Source organism: Sus scrofa, chromosome 13, assembly GCF_054392235.1.
Source record: "Sus scrofa isolate SSC_HxYL_T2T_F1_AM1 chromosome 13, Sscrofa_HxYL_maternal_Yorkshire_Landrace_v2.0, whole genome shotgun sequence".
Classification (NCBI taxonomy): domain Eukaryota; kingdom Metazoa; phylum Chordata; class Mammalia; order Artiodactyla; family Suidae; genus Sus; species Sus scrofa.
This window is the reverse complement of record NC_139395.1, coordinates 24199860-24227076: the sequence shown is the minus strand read 5'-3', so window position 1 is coordinate 24227076 and position 27217 is coordinate 24199860. Positions and strand designations below refer to the sequence as shown.

The following is a 27217-nucleotide window of genomic DNA, read 5'->3' as shown; positions in this document are numbered from 1 at the left end:
GTGTCTGATTTGTCTCTATCATGGAAAGCTAGCAGCTACCCTACATGGTTTGTGAGCTGCCATCACCTCATTTTATAATAAATATATCTGAGACAAAAAGATGCCAAGTGATTTATCATGGTCGCCAAACATTAGCTGCCTTCTGGGGACCAGTTCCTATAGGTTACCTATAGTCATGTTTTCTATTGAAAACAATCTAGGAATTCTAAGCTGCCTATCAAATAAATCCCAAACCCTGTGGCCAGGTGTCATTAAATGATTGAAACCAGTGGTTCTTAAACTTGAGCATGAATCAGGATCATTTGGAGGGCTGCTAAGTCATAGATTGGTGGGTTCCTTCCCCAGACTTTCTGATTCAATAAGTAGAGTCTACTTCAGAGTAGAGCTGACTCTTGCACAAGACAGGTTTGAACTGCATGGATCCACTTTTATATAGGATTTTTTTTCCAATAGTAAATACTACAGTAATATATGGAATCTGCAGTTGGTGGAATCTGCAGATTTGAATGCTTCCAACACAGAGAACTGTGAATATGGAGAGCTGACTATAATTTATATGTGGATTTTTGACTGCCTAGAGGGTTGGCACGCCTAACTCCCATGTTGTTCAAGAGTCAACTGTAGTGCCTAAAATTCTAGATTTCTGGAAATCTTGCAAGTAATACTGATGCTTATGCTGTGGAGACAACACATTGAGAACTACTGACATGAATAATAAAAATGTTTATTATTATTGGCTCAGTAGAAATTAACCTGACTAGTATCCATGAGGACTCAAGTTCGATCCCTGGCCCCACTCAGTGGGTTACGAATCCGGCGTTGCTGTGGCTGTGGTGTAGGCCAGTGGCTGTAGCTCCATTTGACCCCTAATCTGGGAACTTCCATATGTGTGAGTGCAGCCCTAAAAAGACAAAAAAAAAAAAAAAAAAAGGAAAAGAAAAAGAAAAATGTTTATTATTTTAAATAAGGAGAACTCCTGGGTTGGAAAATTAAGCCTCACAGATGATCAGTGTATCAGCATTGCCTCCTGCCGTGGTCCCTAGACATCTACTGCAATATAAAGTTCTTTATGAAGAAGTAAGAATGTGTACTGCTGAGTAGAAGGACCATCTTTCCTGGTGTGATTCTTTTAATTCCTGGGAAAACCCTTCAGATATCCCCAGAGGACCTCTTTTGGCCACAAGTGAGTCATATATCCAGCCCTTAACCAATTACTAGCAAGAGAAGTAGGATTGCCATGCTAGATTTGGATTAATTAAAATTTACCTCTCAGGGAGTTCCCACTGTGGCTCAGCAGGTTAAGAACCCAACATAGTATCCATGAGGTTTGATCCCTGGCCTTGCTCAGTGGGTTAAGGATACAGTGTTGCTGCAAACTGCAGCATAGGTCTAAGATGCAGCTTGGATTCAGGGTTGCTATGGCTGTGGTGTGGGCTGGCGGCTGCTGCTCTGATTCATCCCCTAGCTCAGGAACTTCCACATGCCACAGGTGTGGTTGTAAAATGAAAGATTTACTTCTGAGTAGAAGTTGGGTCACTTTACAAGGCACATTGTCAGGTGGAGAAAAGGCGAATGCTCCAAACATAAGCATGACTTGGTCTGCCAGAAAGAACCCTGTAGAGGGTTTTGAATTGGCAACCATTAGCATCCATTCTACTAGACATTTAAGATCTTGTGCAGCTTAGCTTGATAATAACATAAGTGCAATAATAAGAGACCCTCAATGCTTCTATCTGTACCTAGTGAGGACCCTAGAAAACATAGAACTCCACCCTGGATGGTTTTTAGGGTAAGTAGGTTCCTCTTAGACTAGCATAACTTGCTCCAGAGAAGTAGACTGATTTCCCTCTGATGGAAATGGATTGTATTGGACATATTTAAAATAACAGCTAATGTAATTTTTTGGGAATAGGGTTTCACAGCTATAATTTTGTTGCCAAAGGAAAGTTAGAAGAATACCTTACAAATAGGGTGAGAAGGCAGCTTCTCAGAAGGGCTGGGGGAGCATGAAGTGACAAGAACTTATTATCCAGAGGCAGGATTTTCTGTTTCCCTCACTCCCTTTGTCCTTTTCCTTGCCCTCTTTGTGTTTCTCCCTAAAATGACAACAAAAACGCCAGAAATTTGGATATTAGGATCAAAGGAAAATTTCAACAGTACTTTGAAGGGGAAAAGTACAGGAGGATTCCATATATTTGTTGCAACTCCATCTGTTTATGAATTTCCAAAACTGCATTTGGCAGATATGTGAACTGATTTCTGCCTCCCTGTGTAAGGTTATGTGAAGCCTGTAGTGGTAAGAGCAAATAAATTCTGGACCTCTAGAGATGATATCTTAACATTGATGATCTAGTAAGTTGTAATAAAATAATAAGGAAATGATGAGTTTTTAGTATTACTTTATTTTTAATAAAACTTATTATAAGCTTATATAAATATATTTTAATATATTTTATTTAATCTGGCTTACATATTTCCTGAAAACTGACAAGCTGATATGAACTAGCTCCAGTACCCACTGATTATATTATACACAGGGAGGTAGATTAAATCTGTAAGTCAAGGCCAGTGGTACTATTGCTTCTGTAGGGCCTCCGCTTCATTCAAAATTTTGCTGCTGAAACAAGAGGTTGTTTGAAATGTATGCAGATCCTATTAGCTGGAGCCCATGGCAGGTCTGTAAGAGCCCAGGCTGACCCCATGTTCCCATTAGCTTAAGTAATAACCATAACTCAAGTCATAAAATTCCAGGACAAGTGACATTATCAAACCGTGCTTACCCCTCCTCCACATATGTGCAAAATCCTCTGAACCCATGGCTGTACCACCAGCATTGTAGTCCTATTTGGTGGTCCTCAGTTATCATTTGATTCAAGCCCAAACTTCTTAATCTAAGAGTGGAAACAGGAAGCAAGGTGAAGTCATTGTTTGGGTTAAGGAAGGTTGGAGATAGATATGGAGGTATATTTTTTTCTTTTCCTGATCTCTAAATCATTTTTATGAAAACTTGTAAGATAAAATTGTTACTAGCAACCAGCTAGAAGAAAAACAACTTCAGCTTTTTTCCCTAGATACATCAATTATCATAGCTCTGTGTCATGGAAACCAGAAATTCAGAAGACATTTTGATTTTTTTTTATTCTGAAATTAAACTTTGATTCAAAAATGCAGTGTCCATGAAAATATTTAACAATAAAGTATGTGTTTTAAAAAAATTATCATTCACTGCTCTACTGCAGAGGTTGAAGGTTTTGATTGGATAAACACAGCTTTTTAATTTTTTTAATTTATCTGTTTTTAAGGGATTTAATTTATTATTATTATTATTTAATAGTTAATTCCCCATACAATTTTTTTCTACTGTACAGCATGGTGACACAGTTATACATACATGCATACATTCTTTTTTCTCACATTATCAGGCTCCATCATAAATGACTAGACATAGTTTCCAGTGCTACACAGCAGGATCTCATTGCTTATTCATTCCAAAGGCAATAGTCTGCATCTATTAACCCCAAGCTCCCAATCCATTCTACAACCTCCTGCTCCCCCTTAGCAACCACAAGTCTATTTTCCAAGTCCATGATTTTCTTCTCTGTGGAAGTTTCATTTGTGCCGTATATTAGCTTCAAGATATAAGTGATATCATATGGTATTTGTCTTTCTCTTTCTTACTTACTTCACTCAGGATGAGAGTCGCTAGTTCCATCCATGTTGCTGCAAATGGCATTATTTTGTTCTCTTTTGTGGCCGAGTAGTATCCCATTGTGTATATATACCCCATCTTCCTAATCCAATCATCTGTCAGTGAACATTTGGGTTGTTTCCATGACTTGGCTATTGTGAATAATGCTACAATTAACATGCGGGTGAATGTGTCTTTTTTAAGGAAAGTTTTGTCTGGATATATGTATATGTGTGTGTGTGTGTATATATATATATATATATATATAAATCCCAAGAGTGGGATTCCTGGGTCATATGGTAGCTCTGTGCATAGTTTTCAAGATACCTCCAAACTGTTCTCCATAATGGTTGTACCAGCTTACATTCCCACCAACAGTGCAGGAGGGTTCCCTTTTCTCCACATCCCCTCCAGCAATTGTTATTTGTGGACTTCTTAATGACGGCCATACTGACTGGTGTAAGGTGGTATCTCATTGTAGTTTTGATTTGCATTTCCCTAATAATCAAGGATGTTGAGCATTTTTTCATGTGCTTGTTGGCCATCTGTATATCTTCCTTGGAGAAATGTCTATTCAGGTCTTTTTCCCATTTTTCAATTGGGTTGTTGGCTTTGTTGCTGTTGAGTTGTATAAGTTGTTTGTATATTTTAGAGATGAAGCCCTTGAGAGATGCATCATTTGAAAGTATTTTCTCTCATTCTGTAAGTTGTCTTTTTGTTTTCTTTTTGGTTTCCTTTGCTGTGCAAAAGCTTGTCAGTTTGATTAGGTCCCATGGGTTTATTTTTGCTCTTATTTCTGTTGTTTTGGGAGACTGGCCTGAGAAAACATTTGTAAGGTTGATATCAGAGAATGTTTTGCCTATGTTCTCTTCTAGGAGTTTGATGTTGTCTTGCCTTATATTTAAGTCTTTAAGCCATTTCGAGTTTATTTTGGTGCATGGTGTGAGGGTGTGTTCTAGTTTCATTGATTTGCATGCAGCTGCCCAGGTTTCCCAGCAAGAGTTGCTGAAAAGACTGTCTTTTTCCATTTTATATTCTTGCCTCCTTTGTCAAAGATTCATTGACCGTAGGTGTGAGGGTTTATTTCTGGGTTCTCTATTCTGTTCCATTGGTCTATGTGTCTGTTTTGGTACCAGTTCCACACTGTCTTGATGACTGTGGCTTTGTAATATTGCCTGAAGAGTTATGCCTCCTGCTTGGTTTTTGTTCCTCAGAATTGCTTTAGCAATTCTGGGTCTTTTGTGGTTCCATATAAATTTTTGGATTGTTTTTTCTAGTTCTGTGAAAAATGTCATGGGTAATTTGATGGGGATTGCATTGACTCTGTAGATCGCTTTGGGTAGTATGGCCATTTTTACAATATTAATTTTTCCCACCCAGGAGCATGGAATATCTTTCCATTTCTTTACACCTTCTTTAGTTTCCTTGACTAATGTTTTATAGTTCTTGGCATATAAGTCTTTTACCTCCTTAGTCAGGTGTATTCCCATGTATTTTATTTTTGGGGGTGCAATTTTAAAAGGTATTATATTTTTGTATTCCTTTTCTAATATTTCATTGTTAGTATACTCAAATGTGACTGATTTCTGAATATTAATCTTATATCCTGCTACTTTGCTGAATTTGTTGATCAGTTCCAGTAGCTTCTGGTTGAGTCCTTACGATTTTCTATGTATAGTATCATGTCATCTGCATACAGTGACAGTTTTACCTCTTTTCTTCCTATTTGGATGCCTTTTATTTCTTTTGTTTATCTTCTGTTCTTTTGTTTGCTGGGCTAGAACTTCCAGTATTATGTTGAATAACATTGGTGAGAGTGGGCATCCTTGTCTTGTTCCAGCTTTTAGTGGGAAGACTTTCAGCTTTTCTCCATTGAGTATTATATTTGCTGTGGGTTCGTCATAAATGGCTTTGATTATATTCAGGAATGTTCCCTCTATACCCACTTTGGTAAGAGTTTTTTTTATCATGAATGGATGTTGGACTTTTTCAAATGCTTTTTCTGCATCTGTTGAGGTGATCATGTGGTTTTTGACTTTTCTTCTGTGAATGTGATGTATGACGTTGTTTTATTTGCATATGTTGAACCCTCCTTGTGAACCTGGGATGAATCCCACCTGGTTCTAGTGTATGATCTTTTTCTATATGTTGTTGGATTCAGTTTGGCTAAATCTTCGTTGAGAATTTTTGTGTTTATATTCATCAAAGATATTGGCTTATTGTTTTCTATTTTGGTGGTATCTTTGTCTGGTTTTGGAATTAGGGTGATGGTGGCATCATAGAATGTTTTTGCAAGTGTTCCTTCTTCTTCAACCTTTTGGAAAAGTTTAAGGAGGATGGGTATAAGTTCCTCTTTGTATGTGTGGTAGAATTCACTTGTGAAGCCATCTGGTCCTGGACTTTTATTTTGTAGGGAGTGGTTTTTATGACATATTCAATTTCATTTCTAGTGATCAGTCTGTTCAGTTGATCTGTTACTTCTTGACTCAGTTTTGGCAGGCTGTAGGTTTCTAGAAAGTTGTCCATTTCTTCTAGGTTGTACGATTTGTTAGCATACAATTGTTCATAGTATTCTCTCATGGTTTTTTGTATTTCTTTAGTATCCATTGTGACTTCTTTTTCATTTCTTACTTTATTTGGTTGTTTTTCTCTCTTCTTCTTGGTGAGTCTGGCCAGAGTTTTGTCAATTTTGTTTCCCTTTTCAAAGAACCAGCTATTGGTTTTATTGATTTTTTCTATTGTTTTCTAATCTCTATTTTATTGATTTCCTCTTTGATCTTTATGATTTCCTTCCTTCTGCTGACTTTAGGTTTTGTGTATTCTTCTTTTTCTAATTCATTTAGGTGGTGAGTTAAGTTGTTGATTTGAGATTTTTCTTCTTTTTTTTTAGGAAGGCCTGTATTGCTATGAATTTCCCTCTGAGCACTGCTTTTGTGGCATCCCATAGATTTTAAGTGGATGTGTCGTTATCATTTGTCTCAAGGTATTTTTTAATTTCCTTCTTGATTTCCTCATTGACTCATTGTTTTTTTTAGTAAAAGTTGTTTAGTCTCTACATAGTAAGTTTTTTCTCATTCCTTTTCCTGTCATTGATTTCTAGTTTCATGCCATTGTGGTCAGAGAAGATGCTTGAAATAATTTCTATACTTTTATATTTGTTGAGGTTAGCTTTGTGCCCCAATATGTGAGTAATTTTTGAGAATATTCCATGTGCACTTGAGAAGAATGTGTATTCTGATTTTTTGGGTGTAATGTCCTGAAAATGTTGATCAAGTCTAACTTTTCTATTGTGTCCTTTAGGATCTCTGTTGCCTTATTGATTTTCTGTCTAGAGGATCTGTCCTTTGATGTGAGTGGGGTGTTAAAATCTACTATGATTGTATTCCCATCAACTTCTCCTTTTATGTCTGTTAAAGTATTTGTTATAGGTATCTGGGTGCTCCTATATTAGGGGCATATATATTGATGATTGTAATATCCTCTTCTTGAATGGATCCTTTAACCAGTGTCCTTCTTTGTCTTTCTTTATGGCCTTCGTTTTAAAGTCCATTTTGTCTGATATGAGTATTTCAACTCCTGCTTTCCTGTCTTGACCATTGGCATGAAATATCTTTTCCCATCCCCTCACTTTCAATATATATGTGTCCTTTGCCCTAAGGTGAGTTTCTTGTAGACAGCAGATTGAATGTTTTTGCTTTTTTAACCAATCTGCCACTGTGTCCTTTGATTGGAGCATTCAGTCCATTGACATTTAAGGTGACTATTGATAGATATGTATTTATTGCCGTTTTAAACCTTGTTTCTCAGTTGATTCTGTTTTTCTTTTCTTCTTTTATTTTTCTGGTTGTATGGTTTCCATTTATTTTATGCTTGAATACTTTTCTTTTCAGTTTTTGTGAATGTAATATTCAGTTTTGATTTGTGGCTGCCCTGTTTTTTAAGTATGTTAACCCCTTCCTATATCTACTTGCTTTAGCCTGATAGTTATATAGGCTCAAACACATCATTAAAATAAAAAAGAATCTATATTTTTTTACTTTCTTCCCCCACGTTGTATGATTTTGATGTCTTTTTTTTTAACATCTTCATGTTTAGATCTGTATGCTGGCTTATTTAGGTGACTGCTTTCCAATTATGGCTTCCTCCATCCTAATTCCAGAAGACACTTTGAGATTTGACTTCTCTTTTTTTGATCTCTAAAGAAAACCAGCCTGACTCTTTTCTGCTTCCTGTTGAGCTTCTAAAGTGTATAGATTGTGCAGATAACAGGACATCATGGATGAGTTGGAGCACAGACTGAGGAAAACCAGCATGTGGGGTTTGGCAACAATATGTATATATGTGTGTGTAATAAACACATACATGTAAATGTGACCATGTATATTAGCATCTCTCTATATTTTCTGGTTGTCCAGGATCCAGAGGCTTCATGAGAAAGAACTTGAAAATGTGCCTGCCTTGGCAGTTCAGATAAAGATTTCCCAAACAGACATTTGAAGAGAAGTAAAACTCACACTGCAGAGAGGGATTGCTCCTGAGCAAAACTTAACCATTAGTTAGAAGGGAGTTCAGCATGGTGGCTTATACTCAGTGTCAGGTCCTACAAGTTGAGAAGGAGCCCTACCTCCAAGGACGCCTGGCTCTCTGAGGAAGAAAAATGCATGTACAGTGGCAGAAGAGTATCACAAGTCTAAGCTCCTCCGGGAAATCATCTCCCAATGTTACAGGTTTGTAGTGGGTTGAATAGTGGCTGCCCCAATGATCTGTCCACCATGTCTTAAAACCAGTGAATTTGATGGTATTTGGTAAAAGGATCTTAGGCATTTGTAATGAAGTTAAAGATCTCAAGATGAAGTCATCCTGGATGATCCAGCCATGCCCTAAATCCAATGAGAAGTGTTTTTATAAGCAACGCACAGGGGAGATACCTGTAGAGAAGATGCAGATGAGTGTGGCTCCAACCCAATTATAAGCCAAGGGACAGCTGGAGTCCCCAGGAATGGAACTGGCTGGGAAGGTTTCTTCTTGAGTGACTTTGGTGGGAGCATAGCCTTGCTAATTCCTTAATTCTGGACTTCCAGCCTCTAGAACTGTGAGGGAAAGTTTCTTCTACTATTGTAAATCACTCCATTTTTGGTGATTTGTTATTGCAGTCCTAGGAAACTAATACAGATGACAAAACAAATGGCTCTGGATTACTAAGGAGTCATCTGACTCTGCTATGGGATATCGTCTAAAAATTTTTTATTGAAATATACTTGATTTACAATGTTGTGTTAATTTCAGGAGTATAGTACAGCAATTCAGTTATATATATATATATAAATATATGTAACTTTTTTACATTCTTTTTCATTATAGGTTACTATAAGATATTGAATATACTTTCCTATACAGTAGGTCTTTGTGGGTTATCTATTTTATATATAGTAATGTGTATATGTTAATCACAACCTCCTAATTTATCCCTCTCTCTTCACCTTCCCTATGGGATATCTTCTAAAAACAGGCCACAAGAAGGGGCATTAACTTTTCACCTGGCGAAGGGGACAGTGGAAATCCAGAGACAAATAATGATGCATCTCTATCTGCAGTGGTGGAAGGTGTCAACGCTTTTAAAAGGTGTTTCAATTTAAGTGTAATCAGTGCCACTGCTTGCCTCACTTGGGTGGAGCTGCAACAGCATGGTGGGCAGAGCTGCTGCAGGCACTGGAGGTGATTGTGGCAAGAGTGTTGGTGAGCCAGGCCACAGCTGGGCTCATCTGTAAAACGTGCTTCTTCCTGTGACAAACAAAACCATGTAGTAAGAGGAAAGTTTGGGGTCCTATGAGTTAACAAGTAGGGACAGTTGATCCCAAACACTTAGGAATAAAATACTAAACTTCCTAGGACCTTTATGTTGAAGGATTCAAAGGGACAATTTGGTCAAATATATTTTATTTAATGTTGAGTAAAAAGAATCACAGTGCTCCATTTCCACGTTCTATGGGAATAAATTATTTATTGCTCCTATATCTTTTGATTATTGTTGCCCCTTTGGACAGAACCTATAATTAGGAGCATATTTTCCAAGGCAAAGAGCTGAAAATGTCTCTGACAGTAATACTATGCCACTTTAGGTAGCAAATGACAGTCTTGGAGATGTTGTTTGAATGACAAAATGCTAGAAATTTTGGATTGTGATGGGAATGGGCAATTCAATAGAATACATAAAACTGGCATTGTCCCAGAAAACCCAGATGGTGGAGACAAGGCATGAGAAGCTCTTATTTTCTTAGCTTTGGATAACTGAGACTAGAGAGAAACCAACAATGCATGTGTTTTTACCAAAATATAATTCTAGTAAAAATGAGTGCTAGCCATTAAATCCCTAATTAATGATACTCAGAGTGCTGTGGTTTCTAAATGAGAAAGCACCTGGATTAAACATGGTACACTCACCCCTCAGGTTTTATGGATTCTGAGCAGGATGAAGCTTGATGAAGCTGCAAGGGCTGTATTATTCATTCTCCTTGTTTTGCGGATGTAGAACTGAGGCAGGTATTGTGCTGTCCTAGATGAGGCATCCTAGGGATGGGTGCCTGAGGCTGGAATTGAACCTGGACCATTGAATTCCTGTCTGCATCCTTCTCTCCCAGCCACACTCTTCAAGGCTCTTATCTAACACTGACTTCCCTTCACTGACAGCATCCTCCTTGGACACTTCTGTGGCTTCTGGCTGCTTATCATTCCTTTCAGCCTTTTCCCAGCTTCTTATCAGAGGCAAAGCTTTAATTGCCTCAACACACAGTCAGTTCGACTTGAAGGATGAGACCAGGCAGGGAACTCAATTCTCCAATGATCTCAGACATCATGAGCCACCTTCCTCAGAGCATCTCCAATTCAAAATCAGTCCCTTTAATTACAAACTTTTATTTCTCCAGAGTCATTTATCTAAGACATAACTTAAATACATTTTGCCAAAAGAAAAAGAAAAAAGAAAAAAGTCAAAACCCAAACCTACTCCCCTAAAAAAACCCACAAAAAGGCTTTAATAAAAGCTCATGGATTCTTCTCATACATGACTGAAATTAGACAGGAACCGCGTGGATGCTCAGACACATTGTGGCAGAAAAACTGGCATAGCTGGGGAATGTAAGATTTTGGAATCAAGAATATATTAATTCTTTTCCCAAATCAACCAGTCTGTCAGAGTTCTGGGCTACAGTTTGTGTCAGTAAATGATGAAATATTTTTCTGTATAGCAGGATAACCTAAATGGAGTAACTGTTATTTTTCTGCGGATTCATCAAGATAAGAGTGAAGGTAGGAAAGGAGCTTTGGGCAGGAAAAAAACATAACCCTCACTTGATAGTTTCCATCTTTCTTTCCTGCAACTTCTGGGTCCAATTACAGCAGAAAGCCTCTAAGGAGGTAATTTCTGGCCTAGACTAAGCATAAAGACACCCTTTCCTGTCTGATGATTTATACGGTTTGGGAGCCTAGGGGTGGCCCTTGCTCTCTTCCAGTTACATACAGATTCACAGCTAGGGCTGACGACAGGAGGGGACTTTTCACGGGATCAGTGCTCATAATCCAAAGGCCTTTGGGGTCCCACTGCTTCCTCTTTGGGGACATATCACATTCTTCATTGCCAGAGGGGGACTCTCCGTCCCAGTGACTGCTCCAGGATTGCAGAGATGGGAACCAGAACAAGTTACCAGAGGTGGGAACCAGAATCAGGTGGTAGATTCCTGGCCGAGATTCAGCCACAATTTTATTAGGAAAAATACCACCCCAAAGGGTTGTTGTGGAAGTCTACTTTCCACCATCAGGAGGACCTCGCATTTTCTACCAAATACCTTACCCATGGAAAATAGATGGGGTGAACGAGGGTGGCTGAATTGGCTAATAACCCCTAGGATTTCCATCTCGGATTCCTGGAACTTGGGGCTAATAGATGCAGACTATTGGCTTTGGAATGGATTAGCAATGAGATCCTGCTGTGTAGCACTGGGAACTATATCTAGTCACTTATGATGGAGCCTGATAATATGAGCAAAAAGAATGCATACATGTATGTGTAACTGGGTCACCATTGCTATTCAGTAGGAAATTGACAGAACACTGTAAACCAGCTATAATGGAAAAAAGATAAAAATCATTATATTAAAAAAATATTCCTGGAACTGTGGAAGGTTTGAAATTCATTCAGAGCAACTCAGGAATCCCCCTCTCTCCTTTCCTATAATAAAACAAATCTCAGCGCTTAAATATTCTCTCACTAACATTCCTCCGAAACCCCCATCCCTGCTCATAAGCATGAAATAGAGCCATCCCAACCCCCATGGCAGAAACACCAGTAGATTCTTGGCTGTTCATTAATGGTACCTTTGTGTCTTCTGGCTTAAAATAGTTTCTTTTGGATAAACTGTTTCTTTCAGTTTAGGAGTCTCCCTTTGTTAAACCTAAGTTCTTTTTGAGTAACATCTCAGTCTTTCAAGACCTCTCTCTCTTCTTCTTTCCTTTTTCTTACACATCATCAAAGCACAGGAGAAATTTTACCCAACTTCACACCCTTGGTTGTGGGGACCTTGCCCCTTGTCGTATGTATGGATGGCCATTTAAGCTGAGCCTTTGGGTGTTGGTATCTGACCGTCCTGCGTCTTTGGGTGAAGTAACTCAGGGCCTGAAGTTCCCCATGACTGCATTTGGGGAATTTAGACATCCCCCCTGCTGCCTGCTCCTTGCTCAGCCTCATCAGGTGTTACTAACCCTCCTGTGACTCAAGTGCCTCATGTCCTTTCTGGTTTTTTGTTTGTTCGTTTTTTCATTTTTAAAATTTTGTTGAAGTATATTTGATTTACACTGTTGTGATAATTTCTGCTGTACAACAAAGTGATTTAGCCATACATGAACACACATCCACTTTCTTTCAGATCTTTTTCCTACATAGATTATCACAGAATATTGGGTAGAGCTCTCTGGGCTATACAGCAGGTCCCTGTGGGCCAGTCATTCCATATACCTCAATGTGCATATGCCAAACCCAAACCCCCAGTTCATCTCTCTCCACCCACCTGTCCCCTTTGGTAAACATAAGTTTGTTTTCAGAGTCTGTGAGTCTGTTTCTGTTCTGCAAATAAGTTCATTTGTATCTTTTTTTTTTTTAGATTCCACATATAAGTGATATCAAATGATGTTTGTCTTTCACTGAATGAGTAACTTCACTCAGCATTATAGTCTCTAGGTCTGTCCATGTTGATGCAAATGTTATTTCATTCTATTTTATGGCCGAGCAGTATTCCATTGTATATATATGTACCACATCCTTTTTATCCATCCCTCTGTTGATTCTCCTTCCTAGTTGTGAGCTGTCCAATCCTCAGCCTGGACTGTAGGACCTCCCCCCACTCAGCCCTGGACCACTGCAGTCCTTTAGTGGGCATGACGATTCTCAAATTTTCATCTACCTCTTGCATCCTTCTTAAGTCTTGTAGGTGTTTCTGCATTTCCACCATGTTATGAGCAAGCAGCAAGAGAAGAGGGAAGCAGTATTTCTGGACCATGATCTAGGCACTTCATAAAAATGCAGTACACAACCAGAAATCACTGTTCTATCAATGATGACATTATTATCTAAGAACACCAATACAGGAACGCCATGAGGAAATAATTCTTCAAAGTTCTATTCCATTTACTTTGTTAATTGATGAAAATGATGAAAGATAAGTGTCTTTGGCTCTGGTCACTGTTCCACATGAGTAATTCTCTGTCCCATTCTCACAATGTGTTGGACATGATGGAGGGGAAGCAGAACACCAGCTTAGCTGCTCTTGAACTCTCCTTCAAGCTATATGGGATTTTTGTTGTTGAGTTTCTGTCATCAAGGATCTATTGCCCCTCTGGGCCCATGTTCAGGGCATTAGGACAATGAATTCTAGAGAAAGAACAACTTTACCCTGGTCTTATCCAAATTTCTTTCTGTTATTAAGCGTGTCTTCCTTCCAGAGACCAGTAAGGATGTGTACTTCCATCAAATTCTCCCTGTTATATAGAATAAAACTCTGTGCTCAAACCTCCAAGCTTTGTTCTTGATCATGTAAAAGCAAGGCTTTGGAATTTAGCACAGTATTTTGTCTCTAAAAAAGCCTGAACTTTCAAGACTGTTATCATGCTGTGGATTCAAGAAAAAAAAAATTTTTTTTTGAAGTTTAAAGCTGAACAATGATTTCTTTTTTTTTCTAGGCAGCATCTGACTCCCCTCAGAAATAAAAAGTCATTAAGTCAGAAGCCAGAGGCAGCATGATTTATGGAGATGGAAAAATCATTGTTTTAGGCATCTCAGAATGCTTTTTACAAGAGCAAGGATCGTGGTGCATTTCTGGTTGCCTCGTGCATAGCTCAGCATCTGCTACACAGTAGGCACTTACCAAATGTGTCTTGGATGAAAAGATAGTCTCATTAACTTTTATTCAGATTACTCTCTACAGCACCCCTCTGGATATCCCACTTTATGTGAAATTGACTGGAGGGTGTGCATGAATCAATGAAGTATGTCTGTACTGGACCTAGTTGATGTGTCTCCCATATTTACTCAGTCCCACCTAAGCCCATGTGCTTAGGCTCCTAACACAGTGGTTCTTTATGTGTTTTATCTGGATAAACAATATCACCATCACCCAAGCCCTTGTAGTAACTGCAGAATTTTATGTCTATCCTAGACCCACTGAATCAAAAACTCTGGCATGGAGTTCAGCAGCTTATGTTGTAATAAGCCCTGTAAGTGATTTTGATTTGCATAGAATTTGAGGAGACAAATTCATCTAATACCTCCGGCTGGCTAACCTCCCCTAGGGATGAGGGCTAGGATTTATTGTGACTTCCATTGAGCCCACATGGCAGGAGCCCCAGCCTCTCCTACATCTAGGTTCTATAGGATTAGCTGCTCAGAGATTCTAGCTTCCCAGAAAGACCAGGTAACACAACTCAAAAGTGTCCAGGGAGTTAATGCCTTGTACAGATATCTGTATTGAGGTGATGATGAGAGTCTCTGTGAAACCTCAAGTCAGTGACCTTGCAGTGGGGATGAATTTAAGGCCACATGAGGGTGAACAAAAGGCTGGTCAACGTGCAGACCTCAGGGAGCCGTCATTCTGTAGTGGGCGCTATCTGTCTGGCCTCTTGTCCCTGCTGACCAGTGTCTCATTGCTTTCATTAGTTAAGTCAATAAAGTTCTAAAATGCATCCTTACCATCTTAAATCAAGACTTTCTAAGGACAAAAGAGGACTTTGAGTAACTAAACTTTTGTGTGGAATGTACAAAGTAAAGTTCATCTAGCATTCCAAGTAAGGATGATTATCAATTACCTACAACAAACTCCTCTAAGATATAGTAAATTCTGATGTTCAATTTTTAGTGCCTGTTCAATAAAGAACTGGTGAAAGAAAACCTTAGGGAAATGTCTCTGTCCTGCTTTATTCATTTATTTATTTTCTCATTCTGGTTTCCAGTCATTCAGTGAGTCTCTTCCAAGTCCCAGATGACTGTGTTTGAATGGCTGCCTTCCTCATCCTAATTGCAGAGACCTTTCAGCTCTTTGTTGGTAATGTTCAAAGTTCATGTTGATAATAGAGCAGCTTCATTCACTCTATGTGCATAGCTTTCTCCTTTGATTAATACCTACTATAAAGTTCACTCCAGTTCTAGAATTTAAGGAAGTTTGCTTTTCTAATGGCTGTTTGTCTGTTCCTCTGAGGGCTTTTCTTTCTGAGGGTTTTATCAGAGCTTGTTCTCTTTGTTCTCAGGGCTTGCAACTCTGAAATCTATTCCTTTGCTTTGAAAAACAGTTGTTTCTCTCCTTTTTTTAAAAAATTTATTTATTTATTTTTATTTTCCCACTGTACAGCAAGGGGGTCAGGTTATCCTTACATGTGTACATTACAATTACAGTTTTTCCCCCACCCTTTCTTCTGTTGCAACATGAGTATCTAGACATAGTTCTCAATGCTATTCAGCAGGATCTCCTTGTAAATCTATTCTAAGTTGTGTCTGATAAGCCCAAGCTCCTGATCCCTCCCACTCCCTCCCCCTCCCATCAGGCAACCACAAGTCTCTTCTCCAAGTCCATGATTTTCTTTTCTGAGGAGATGTTCATTTGTGCTGGATATTAGATTCCAGTTATAAGTGATATCATATGGTATTTGTCTTTGTCTTTCTGGCTCATTTCACTCAGTATGAGATTCTCTAGTTCCATCCATGTTGCTACAAATGGCATTATGTCATCCTTTTTTATGGCTGAGTAGTATTCCATTGTGTCTCCCTTTTTTTTAGAGTAATCTCTTAACTTTTTTTTTTTTTTGCTTTATTTATTTATTTTTCAGGGCCGCACCCACAGCATATGGGGTTCCCAGGCCAGGGATTGAATCAGAGCTACAGCTGCCAGCCTGAGCCACAGCCACAGCAATGTAGGATCTGAGCCACATCTGCGACCTACACCACAGCTCACAGCAACGCCAGATCCTTAACCCACTGAGCGAGGCCAGGGATTGAATGCACAACCTCTTGGTTCCTAGTTAGATTCGTTTCTGCTGCACCACAATGGGAACTCCAGAAATTATTTCGTGATAATTCTTGTGTTATTGTAAAGTACTTCCCAGCTCATGTATCCATGTATGGTATTTTTGTTTCTCTTATGTATAATTATGTAGAATCATGAGGAGAGAGATTTCCTTAGTACCATAGGAAGATATCTGTTGAAAACAGAACTTTAAAGAGGATTCTGGGTCTTTAGAGGGAGAATATATGAAATAGGAGGTTGGGGTAGCAAGCCAAGGAGTCAGTGTGCACTTGCCAAGAAGATCAAGGTCTGGGTTAGGATGGAATGACAAGGATGTAATGGGCTTTGGGTACATGGTTTAATCAACCCATTTAGTAAAACTGTGAGTCCAAGGAACTGAGACCAAGATGCAGAAGTTCAGATAGCCTGGTGGAAGATGTAGAGACCTACTGAAGGTCACAATGACTGAGTTGGTGCTTTTGGAGCCCAGGATGTGGAAAAAGTTCAGGAGAGTCAAGAAGAGAAAGTCAGGTCCAAGAGCTGACTAAGCAAAGGCTGAAGTGAGAATTAAGAATTAGTTCATGTTACCATTAACCCATTCAAAATCCTTTGATGTTACCTTGTTAGTAAATATAGCGTTCTCAAATTTTGGAGAATTACTCCTGTGCCACAGAGATTCTGATTGTGTATGTTTAGGGTCAGGCCTGGGAAATTTCATCTTTATCTAGTAGCCGAAGTGATTCTCCCACATTTTTAGAAACACTGAACTTCAGGATAAAGTCCAAATTCCTGACCAGAAAATTGAGTCTCCTCTAGATTTTTCAGGGCTGTTTAAGCATTTGTTCTTTTCCGTTAAATTAATTCTTTTTTTGGCCGTGCCCATGGCATGTGGAAGTTCCCAGGCCAGGGGCTGAAACAGCCACAGCAGCAGACCAGAGCGACAAAACCAGATCCTTAACCTACTGCACCACAAGGGAACTCCTGTTAGGTAATTCCTAATTTCACCAAAATTGAACCTTTCCCTTTATATAACGTTGCATCCCACAACATTATAATAGAGCTTTTGGGACATAAGGACATCTCGATTACATTTCTGTCCTCTTCTTTAAAAGTGAGCCATTTAAAGATAGGGACTATCATTTGCTTCTGATTTCCCAAAGCTCAGCATAGTGCTTAGCATAGAACAAACTCTCAAAAATCAGTCCTATTGCATCCATAAATGCAGCGAAGTGAAATTATTCCCATCTCTTTAGGGGAACAGATACTGCTAACAAATATGAAAAGATATATTATTCTCCCATAAATCACCAAATTATAATGTTTTACTATCATTGCTTTTCTTTATTCAGATGTTGTGTCTGGCTTTGAAATCAGGGTAATCTTGGCCTTGCAAATTTATTTCTTTATTTATCTGAAAGTATAGTTAATTTACAGTGTTATTCCAATTTCTGCTGTATAATATAGTGACTCAGTCATACATATGTATGTGTGTGTGTGTGTGTATGTACATTCTTTTTTCTTATGCTATCTTCTATATTTCATCTAAGCTATCCAATGTATTGTTATAAAGCTTTTCATGATATCCCAATTTAATCTTTTTAATTTTTCTATGTTCAGGAGTGGCATACCTTTTTTTTCTTCTTCTTGCTGTGGCATATGGAAGTTCCTGGGATAGGGGTTGAATCAGAGCTGCAGCTGCCAGCCTGAGCCACAGTCACAACAGTGCCAGATCTGGGCCATGTTTGTGACCTACACCACAGCTCATGGAAACAACAGATCCTTTAGCTCACTGAGCGAGACCCAGAATCAAACCCACATCCTCATGTATACCAGCTGGGTCCTTAACCCACTGAGCCAGGATGGGAACTCTGTGATATACCTTTTTTAATTCTTAATTTTGGTAATTTGTATCCTGTCTGTTTTTCTTGGTCAGTGTAGGTAAAATTATACTGATTTTGTATTACCGAGGACAAAATTTTGGTTTCCTTGATTTTCCTCATTGTTTTCTCTTTTGTATCTTACTGATTTCTGTTCCGAAATTTTTTTTTACTCTTGAATTTGATTTTCTTTTCCTTTTGCTAGTTTTTTTATCTTAATAAGCAAGTCTAGATTATGTTCTCCCATTTCAGTGTAAGTGTTTAAAGATATAACATTACCTAAGCACTGATTTAACTGCATCTCCTAAATATTAATGACTTGTTTTTGCTCAGTTGTATTTATACTTAGTTTTTTATCTGTTGGTTTGTTTGTTTTGCTTTTTAGGGCTTCACCCATGGCATATGGAGGTTCCCAGGCTAGGGGTCCAATTGGAACTACAACTGCCAGCCTATGCCACAGCGTAGATGCAACACGGGATCTGAGCTGTGTTTGCAACCTACACCACAGCTCATGGCAATGCTGGATCCTTAACCCACTGAGCAAGGCCAGGGATAGGACCCATGTCCTCATGGATACTAGTCAGATTTGTTTCTGCTGTGCCACAACAGGAACTCCTAGTTTGGTATTTTTAAATTTATTTTGTGATTTTTTTCCCAATATGTAAGTAATTTACAGCTATGGTTTTTGATTTCCAAATAGTTGAGGATTTTCCAGATTTCTTTCATTGTTGGTTGATTATTTTATTCTATTGTAGTCAGAGAACATTCTTTGCATGATTTAAATCTTAAAATATTGTGATGTTTTATTACCCAGTCTATCTATGGCCTACCCTAAAGAATATAAAAGGTGTGCTTGAAAATCGTATGCAGTACATACTTTGCTGTGTTGGTGGAAGAGTCTGTGTATGTCAGATCAAGTTAGTTGGTGGTGGTACTCAAGTTTTCTATAGCTTCACTGATTTTCTAGTGGTTCAGAGTAGGGGATTTTATTGAGTAGTAGCTCACAAAAATATAAATTAGACTCTTTTTCCAGAAGAAAGCAAGATCTCTATGATTGGGGAAGTTAGCTTATAGAAAAGGAAAGACATCTTTAAAATTACTCTATGAAAATTTAGCTGCACCTTACGTAAATTATAGACGGATAAACAGTTTTTAAAGGAATAATTTTATGCTGGCTTTTGTTCATAAGGGCAGCAAGATAATTTTTGGCTTTGTGTGAAATAGAAGTATCAATGTATACATGTTACAGGCATGTGCCATGAACTGTGTCCACCTGGCTGGGGTCTATTAATCAAAGACTCATGTTTTCTCTGATAAACGTCTGTAATCAGTTCACTGCAAGTACAGGAGATTACTCTTGACATTGTTGGTGGACCTCATCCAATCAGTTGAGGCCTTTAGAGTAAACATAAGTTTCCCAGAGAGAAAAAAACTTTTACCTCAAAACTACAACATCACTTCCTGCCTGAGTTTCCACAAATTTCAAACTTGCTAACTTCCACAATTGCATGAGCCAGTTTCTTAAAATGAATCTTTCTCTATGTATGTACATACATACACTCATGTAAGCATACACATATATGTATATTATATGATGTATACAATGTGTGTATATAAATGCACACACGCTTATATATAATCTCCCATTCTGTTTCCCTGGAGAACCTGACTGATAGGTTTGGTCACTTCTTAGCTCTCTGGTTCATGGTCCCATTATACTTTGTTGAGGTATAATTTAATTATATTTAATGCACACTTTTTAAGTGTACAGTTCAATGAATTTTGACAAACTGTACAGTGGTGTAATTATACCCTAGTCAACATACAGGCATTTTACTTTTGAATGTGGCATATCATTAAAATAATAAAAGCACATTGTATTAAAATTTATGGGATGCATCTCAAACAGCTCTTATAGGATAATATAGCAGTGCAGAAGGAAATGGACACAGAATTGCCACTCCTCCCATTAACTAATAAAAGTTCATTTTTTCAACTCCTTGAGTCTGGACTGGTCTTGAGTCTGACTCTAATAGAAGTAATGAAAGTGTTGTGTGAATTCTGAAACTTCTTGCAACTTCTGCCTTCACACTCTGAGAACCCTGAGACTACCATGTTTTTGAGGAAGCCTAGTCTAACCTACCGAATGATGATAGCCATGGAATAAAAGGGAGGCCACCCAGCTAATACCCAGACAGACTGCCAGATCCATGAGTGAGGCCACTTTGGACCTTTAGCCTGGCCAGCCCTTTAGCTCAGGGGTTGGCAAAATTTTTCTGTAAATGGCCTGGTAGTAAATATTTTAGCTTTCACGGTCCCTCCACTAAACCTAATTCTGAAGTGTGTTTTTAAGTGCCTCACCTAGGTGCTCCTACAGACCCTGCTCATATCAGTTCCTGCTAAGTAAGGTAGGTGCCCAGGAATTTCCCATATTTCTAGTGGGTGGTGGGGTCTGTGCAGTCAGTGATAATATTTCTTTGGTTTACAGTTGCACTTGAGTGTCTAGCATACTACCTGGCATGTAGTCAGCAAACAAATTGTGAAGGAGTGAACGAATGAATCCTTCTTTTTAAAAAAGCTAAGGATGTGATAGGGGAAAAATATATTCATACTGTTCATGAGATATTTAGAGAGACATTTAAAAAACTGGATACTTAACTTGGCCTCTTGTTAGATTACAAGGTTATAAACCTTAAACATTTTCTGCCTTTAAGAATGTTAAGTAAAAAAAAAAAAAAGAAAAAAAAAAAGAAAAGGAGTTCCTGTCGTGGCGCAGTGGTTAACGAATCCGACTAGGAACCATGAGGTTGCGGGTTGGGTCCCTGCCCTTGCTCAGTGGGTTAACGATCCGGCGTTGCCGTGAGCTGTGGTGTAGGTTGCAGACGCGGCTCGGATCCCGTGTTGCTGTGGCTCTGGCGTAGGCCGGTGGCTACAGCTCCGATTAGACCCCTAGCCTGGGAACCTCCATATGCCCTGGGAGCGGCCCAAGAAATAGCAACAACAACAACAACAAAAGACAAAAAGACAAAAAAAAAAAAAAAAGAATGTTAAGTAGAAGAAGATAGACCTAGAAGCAGATGGTACAAATAGCAATAAAAGAAATAATAGGAACACCACCAACTACCAAAACAATCATAGTAGTAACCATTGCTGAAACTGGTTTATTGAATAGACTTTGAATTTGAAAAGGTACAAAGAGAAATAAACGGCTGTATTTTTTCTCCAAAAAAGGGCTTCAGATACACTTTATTGGATCATACTTCCCAGTCCCTGGGCCATATTTTCCTTTTTCTTTTGTAGATCCCATAGGTATTACAATGTTTAAGCCAGTCAGAATGGAGTCCGATATGGATTTCAACTGCTAAGTGAGAGATTCGGACTACTTTTGTATTAGATGTCAATATTTCTAAAGTTCCATCCAACATAAATTTATTGGGCAGCCAACTAAGCTATGAGCACAAAGGTTTATTTTTAAAAAGTCAGGCTGTTGTCAAGAAAATAAAGAGTCCTACAAAATAAATGTGTGGACAAGTTGCTGTGACAACAGAGAAGTGGGATCACTTATCTGGACCTGGGACATGGTTAGAAACAATACATGATATGACTCTTAAAGATTACTGAGGAGACAAGGTATGAGGAGGCATGGCTGGTTTTAAAACACAGCCCAAAGGACTGACATGTGACAAAGCAGCTTCATGTATGGATGCTTTCATTTTATTATTAAAGAAAGTAGAAGGGAAAGTATGAATTTTAGAGTTGGAAGAAATCTTAGAGTTCATTTACTGTAATTTTCCCATCCAGTTCAAGAATTCTTACTCCAGACCCTCGTCTGTTATTCCATGCAGTGTGCTCCCTGTTGCTTCTCTGTGTGTATGAATGTTACTGACATTCTAAAAACCAAAGAGAACCAAATATGGAAAGAGAAACTCCAGTCCCAGAATACTGCTCAGCACCGTGCCTTCCCTTTTTCGAGTCCCCATAGTGCACAGAACTTTCCTTGGGGCAAAGTAGGTATTCACTCTATAGGTATCTCCTGCAAGATTGGCGCCCTGGAAGCAGTTCAATATAAAAAGCAGTCATTTCAGTGACTATGTAGAATTCCAGCCTTGCTCAGTTTTTCTGACAATTACAGATGCTGAAGGACACCTAACTGAATATACAAGCAAGTTGAATGGTCAGTATCCTCTGTAACTCGTGTAATGTGAAGGAAAACCACAGGCTTCTTGTAAGGGTGGCCGTCTAATGGTTGGCTTTTAGCAGAAAGTACTCATCCATCCTTAGCAGGGTTAAAGGATACTCTTAAAGTGGGTAAATGCTGAAAGTACAAACACAAGTAGTGAATTATACAGAGTATTTCCTTTTACATACACTGAAATACTGGAAAATATCTTCAAAGTATAGAAATTTTAGAGCTGAAATGGTCTTTATAAAGTACTAATTCCAATTCCTTTTTTTTTATTACTGGTGAGGAAACCACAGTTCAGAACATTTTATTGTTCTCTAAAGTTGTCCTAGGAGTTGGTTCACTTCATTAATTTTACTAGTGAGCAGCCAAACCTTCCAAATTGGTCAAGCAGATAGGCCACAGATTTTTTTTCTGAGTCAGTGCTTCCATACACGTAGAAAAATCTGTTGTCCTTCATTAAAACAACAGAGGAAAAAAAATAATAAATTTGATAGCCTCATGTTATCTACTTCTGGGATATTTGCCTATAAAATATGTATGTTCTGCCCAATAAATTTAATTGGTTTAATTCACACTGTGTTTCATAGTAAAAGGACGTAGGTGTTTTGAGAATCGTATTAACATTTTAAAAGAGAGATTAAGAAATAATGGACTCATTACTGACAGCACCCTAAACAGATCTTAAGCAGTATAAAGTTATTTTCATTTTTGTTCCCTCATGAATCCACACCTCAAATTCAAACAAAAGTATGCTACTACCATATATGTTTGAATTTATGATATCCTGAGCATAAGGAGATTTACTCTCCTCCTTGTGAGCAATTAAAGGAGAGTTTTAAGCTGATTGTATTTATTTCTTCATTCAGTAAACATTCATTGAATGCCTAGTGTATCCCAATCACTGTCTGATGCACATGTTATCCAACAGCAAAAAAAACTTACAATTATCTCTGCTCTTGTGGAAATATAAACTTTATGTAAGGTAGATGGAGTCATTGCATTAGTATAATATGTAATTCATTAGTTACGTATTTAGATTTGACAGTACATACATTAAAAACAGGTTTGAGTATTCCTTTTTTCCAAATCTTACATTTCAAGAATAATTTTATTCAAACTTTTACATGCACTTTTAAAGCAGTTTTAAAAAACAAAAATCGTGACATTCATGGAGTGGTTTTACAGAATAAGACTGGTTTTCAGGAGTTCCCGTCGTGGCGCAGTGGTTAACGAATCCGACTAGGAACCATGAGGTTGCAGGTTCGGTCCCTGCCCTTGCTCAGTGGGTTAACGATCCGGCGTTGCCGTGAGCTGTGGTGTAGGTTGCAGACGCGGCTCGGATCCCGTGTTGCTGTGGCTCTGGCGTAGGCCGGTGGCTACAGCTCCGATTCAACCCCTAGCCTGGGAACCTCCATATGCCGCGGGAGCGGCCCAAGAAATAGCAACAACAACAACAATAAAAGACAAAAAGACAAAAGACAAAAAAAAAAAAAAAAAAAAGACTGGTTTTCACATATATTTTTAAAAGTTGCTATGATGGAGTTCTCTTTATGGCTCACCATAAACAAATCTGACTAGCATCCATGAGGACACAGGTTTGATCCCAGGCCTTGTTCAGTGGGTTAAGGATCCAGCATTGTCATGAGCTGTGGTGTAGGTCACAGATGTGGCTTGGATCCCTCATTGCACTGGCTGTGGTATAGGCCAGCAGCTGCAGCTCTGATTCAACCCGTAGCCTGGGAACCTCTGTATGCCATGGGTGCGGCCCTAAAAAGACAAATAAAATAAAAGTTCTCATGATTTATTTATTTTATAACTGGAACTTTATGTCTCTTGACCCCATCACTCATTTTATCCACCCTTGTGCCCCCAGCAATCACCATCTGTTTTCTATATCTGCAATTTTGGTTTTATTTTGTTTTGTTTTTTAGATTCCACATGTAAGTGAAATCATATGGTATTTGTCTTTCTCTGTCTGACTTATTTTGCTTAGCATAATTCCCTTAAGGGCCATTCATGTCACAAATGGCAAGATTTAGATTTTCTTTTAATATAACAAGTAGTATTCCCTTGTACATAATATTGCCTTGTATCCATTCATCCACTGATGGACACTTAGGTTATTTCCATATTTTGGCTGTTGTGAATAATGCTGCAGTGAGCATGAAGGTGAAGATATCCTTTTGAACTGGTGTTTTCATTTTCTTCAAAAAAAAAAAATATCCAGAAGTGAATTACTGGATCATATGGTAGTTCTACTTTTTTAATTTTTTTGAGGAACCTCTATACTGTTTTCCATGGTGGCTACACCAATTTACATTCCCACCAACAGTGTGCTAGAGTTCCTTTTCTCAACATTTATTATTTCTTTTCCTTTTTTTTTTATAACAGCCATTCTAACAGGTATGAGGTAATATCTCATTGTCATTTCTGTTTGCATTTCCTTGGTAACTAGTGATCTTGAGCGTCTTTTCTTGTGTCTTTTGGCCATCTGTACATCTTCTCTGGAAAAATGTCTGTTCAAATCCTTTGCTTTTTTAATTGGATTGTTTGTGGGATTTTTTTCTTTTTGCTAGTGAGTTTTTCAAATTCTTTATATATTTTGGATATGAATTCCTTATGGAATTTATGATTTGCAAATATTGTATCCCATTTAATGGGTCTTCTTTTCATTTTGTTGATGGTTTCTTTTGTTGTGCAGAACCTTTTTAGTTTTATGTCATCCTATTTGTTATTTTTGCATTTGTTGTCTTTGCTTTTGGAGTCAGATTCAAAAATTCATTGCCAAGACTGATGTCAAGTAGCTTACTGCTTACATTTTCTTCTAGGAGTTTTGGATTTGAGGCCTTACATTCAAGTCTTTAATCCATTTTGAGTTAATTTTTGTGTATGGTGTGAAAAGAGTAGTCCAGTTTTATTTTGCAGGTAGTGTCAAGTTTTCCCAACACTATTTATTGAGACCATCCATTCCACACTGTGTATTCTTGCCTCCTCTGTTGTAAATTAATTGACCATATTTGGGTGGGTTTAATTTGTGGGTTCCCTATTCTCTTCCATTTAGCTATGTGTTTTTATGCCAATACTATACTGCTTTGATTACTACAGCTTTGTAATATAGTTTAAAATCAGACGGAGTGATGCATCCAGATTTGTTCTCTTTCTCAAGATTGTTTTGGCTATTTGGTGTCTTTCATGGTTCTATAAAAATTTTAGGATTGTTTTGTTCTATTTCTGTAAAAAAGTTGTTGGAATTTTGATAGGGATGGTGTTGGATCTGTGAATTTTTTCATTAATATATACATTTTAACAGTATTAATTCTTCCAGTCCATGAGCACAGAATATCTTTCCATTTCATTGTATTCTCTTCAAGTTCTTTCATCAACAACTTATAGTTTTCAGTGCACAAGTCTTTCACCTTCTTGGTTAAATTTATACCTAGGGTTTTTTTTGGACATGATTGTAAATGAGATTTTTTAAATTTCTCTTTCTAATAGGTAGTTGTTAGTCTACAGAAATCGAATTGTCTTTTGTATATTGATTTTGTATGCTGCCACTTTACTGAATTTGCTTATTAATTCTAACAGTTTTTGGTGTATCTTTTAGGGTTTTCTCTATATAAAATCATGTCACCTGCAAATAATGGCACTTTTACTCTGTACTCTTTTTCTTGCCTAACTGCTCTGGCAAGGGTTTCCAGTATATATTAAATAAAACTGAGCATCCTTGTTTTGTTTCTGATCTTAGAGGAAATGCTTTCAGCTTTTCACCAATGAATGAGAATGATCTTAGCTATGGGCCTGTCATATACAGCCTTTATTATATTGAGATACATTTCCCGTATATCCACCCACTTTGTTGAGAGTGTTTACCATAAATGGGTTTTGAATTTTGTTAGTTTGGATGCAATATTTTCCTGCATTTATTGACATGATCATATAATTTTTATCCTTCATAATGTGATATAGCAGGTTGATTGATTCACATGTGTTGAGCAATATTGCATTCCTTGATTATGGTGTATGATGCTTTTAATGTATGATGAATTCAGTTTGCTAATATTTTGTTGTATTGTTTTTCACAAGGATATTGACATATAATTTTTTTCCTTCCTCCCTCCCACCCTCCCTCCCTTCCTTCCTTCCATTCTTTCATTTTTTTTTTCTTCCTTTGGTGTCCTTATCTGGTTTTGGTATCATAGTTATGTTGGCCTCATAAAATTTGTTAGAAAGTGTTCACTTCTTTTCAGTTTTCTGGAACATTTTGAGAAGGATATGTATTAAATTTGGGGTTTTTTTTTTGGTCTTTTTTAATTAATGATTTTTATTTTTTCCGTTATGGTTGGTTTACAGTATTCTGTCAACTTTCTACTATACAGCAAAGTGACCCAGTCACACATACCTATATACATCCTTTTTCTCACATTATCCTCCATCATGCTTCATCAAAAGGGACTAGATATAGTTCCTGATGCTATCTATACAGCAGGATCTCATTGCTTATCCATTCCAAAGACAACAGTTTGCATCTATTAACCCCAGAATGTTCGGTAGAATTCACCAGTGGAGCTGCCTGGTCCTGGACTTTTGTTTATGATTGCTGATTCAGTTTCCTTACTGTTAATTGGTCTATTTCTATTTTTTATTTTTTCATGATTCAGTCTTGTAAGATTGTCTGATGCTAAGAATTTATCGGTTTTTCCTAGGTTGTCTAAATTGTTGGAGTATTTGTTCATAGTAGTCTTCTGTGATCTTTTGTATTTCTGTGGTATCAGCTGTAACTTCTCTTTCATTTCTGATTTTTATTTCAGCCCCTTTTCTTTTTTCTTGGTGAGTCTAGCTAAAGGCTTGTAAATTTTGTTTATCTTTTCTAAGAACCAGCTTAGTTTTATTGATTTCTTCTGCTGTCTCTTTATTCTCTATTTCATTT

At 37.9% G+C, this 27217-nt stretch overlaps 1 protein-coding gene across 5 annotated transcripts in view; it reads left to right on the top strand.

The window, feature by feature from the left end:
• The window catches only part of LOC102158325 (uncharacterized), a 503690-nt gene that overhangs the window by 255832 nt on the left and 220641 nt on the right, over nt 1-27217 (top strand). Inside the window, exon 4 of one of the 5 annotated variants that reach the window (XR_014822503.1) lies at nt 6579-6671. The exons of the other annotated variants lie outside the window; for them this stretch is intronic. The gene's annotated coding sequence lies outside the window, so the exon portion shown is untranslated. The remainder of the gene's footprint in view (nt 1-6578; nt 6672-27217) is intronic. 5 annotated transcript variants of the gene reach the window in all.